This window comes from Cynara cardunculus (genome assembly GCF_001531365.2).
Source record: "Cynara cardunculus var. scolymus isolate 2C chromosome LG 10, CcrdV1, whole genome shotgun sequence".
In the NCBI taxonomy this organism is placed as follows: domain Eukaryota; kingdom Viridiplantae; phylum Streptophyta; class Magnoliopsida; order Asterales; family Asteraceae; genus Cynara; species Cynara cardunculus.
This window is the reverse complement of record NC_037537.1, coordinates 17543992-17545971: the sequence shown is the minus strand read 5'-3', so window position 1 is coordinate 17545971 and position 1980 is coordinate 17543992. Positions and strand designations below refer to the sequence as shown.

The following is a 1980-nucleotide window of genomic DNA, read 5'->3' as shown; positions in this document are numbered from 1 at the left end:
CATAGAGATATGGGTGGAAAGCTATAAGATAGTGAAATGGTGAAGTCCGAGAGGAATGCCTTCAAAATAGATAGTGGAACTTAGTTTCGAAACACTGCTTGCTGTAGCATTCCTTTGGCATTGCTACAGCATTGGCTGCTGGAATTTATGTTTGGGTCTCACCATAAGTCTTACACCCTTGCTTCTTTTATATATTATGTATTCTGTTTTGGATAACCTTAAAACCAGAGAAAAGTCTTCAAAATCGTCATCTGAAATTATCTCTTTCATTGGACTCTAATCTAACTTTGGCTACAATCTCTGTGGACGATAACTCGGTACTTGTACCACTTATTACTTGGAAAGACGACGTTGAGCCGTATTGTATACTTGCTTTTTGGCCCAATTTCATTAAGTCTAAAGGTGTGAAATATAACCGATCAAGTTTTTGGCGCCGCTGCCGGGGATTGCTCCGCTAAAGTTTTATTTTGAGTAAAGTAAAAGATTTGATTTTTCTTGTTCCGTTTGAATTGTTTTTAAAAGTGGTGTATGTCAAGAACGCTTCGTGGTGAATTTTTCGAATTTGATCCAGACATTGAGAGGACGTTTCACCATAGAAGGAGGGCTCAGAAAGCGTTTCAGGCTCTACTCCCTCCCAACATGGAGTTCTTGATCCCAACAATCCGGGAACACAAAATTTGGAAAACCAACCGCCAATTTTTGGGCAAATACCACCATTCCAGAATTTTCACCATGGAAACCCACATAATGAGAATGATAATTATTTGGACACAGAATCAGATCCTACTGAACACCTAAGGGCACAAACTCCAAATATCATTAATCTGGCAAATTCCAAGAATGGAAGGATCATGGACTACACTATCCCGGATTTTGAGCAGTTAAATTCTGGGATGGTCAGACCACATATGACCACTCTCCATTTCGAGCTAAAACCGATCATGTTTCACATGTTACAGACCAACGGTCAATTTGCTGGACTGCCCTCAGAGGACCCACATTCTCACTTAAAGTCTTTCATGTAAATCACAGATGCCTTCCTGATCCCAGGAGTGTCAAATGATGCTCTCAGACTTACCTTATTTCCATTTTCATTACGGGATCGGGCAAAAGCATGGTTTAACTCTTTAACACCAGGATCTGTGCCRTCATGGAGTAACATGGCGGAATTTTTTTTGAGAAAATATTTCCCACCGACAAGGAACGCTAAATCCAGAAACAAAATCTGTATTTTTAAACAACTGGATGATGAAGCTGTTCCTGACGCGTGGGAGAGGTTTAAAGAGCTGTTGAGGAAATGCCCACACCATGGCATTCCGTACTGCATTCAACTCGAGACGTTTTACAATGGGTTAAATCCCATGGCAAAACAAATGCTCGACGCGACTGCAGGCGGAGCCTTTACAGCCAGTACCTACAATGAGGGATACGAGATCCTAGAAAAGATATCAGCAAACAATGGGCATTGGGCTGACCCACGTGCCCAGACACAGAAAAAGACTGCGGGAATACATGAGGTGGATGCATACACTGCATTAACAGCTCAGCTCACTTCCATGACCAATTTATTGAAAAATTTAACTTCTGGTCAGGGAGTACAACAAGCTGCTAACACATCAGTTCCGACAGTCCTATCTGTGCAATGTGTGTGCTGTGGTGGGGATCATTCATATGAACATTGTTCGCACAATTCTGAATCAGTAAATTATGTTCAAAACAGATCTAATCCCTACTCTAACTCATACAATGTCAGTTGGAGACAGCACCCGAACTTTTCTTGGACCAGTCCCAGCCTTAATCCACCACTCCATAAATCACAAGGAACTTCTAATTTCCAACCGCAACATCATGGAAATAGTTCTAACTCTCAGAATCACCAACAAGGTTTTCAACACTCACAKCCACCTTTCCAGAACAAACCTCCTCCACAGTCAGAATCATCTTCTTTGGAAGCAATGATTAAAGGACTTTTTGCACAAA

The 1980-nt window shown here is 41.4% G+C and overlaps 1 non-coding gene and 1 pseudogene across 1 annotated transcript; both read right to left on the bottom strand.

Moving 5' to 3' along the window:
* Positions 1 to 1980, bottom strand: part of LOC112520052 — an 83691-nt pseudogene that overhangs the window by 58617 nt on the left and 23094 nt on the right.
* On the bottom strand, positions 1209 to 1315 carry LOC112520549. Its single transcript, XR_003070021.1, has one exon. It is a non-coding gene; the product is annotated as a small nucleolar RNA R71 (small nucleolar RNA).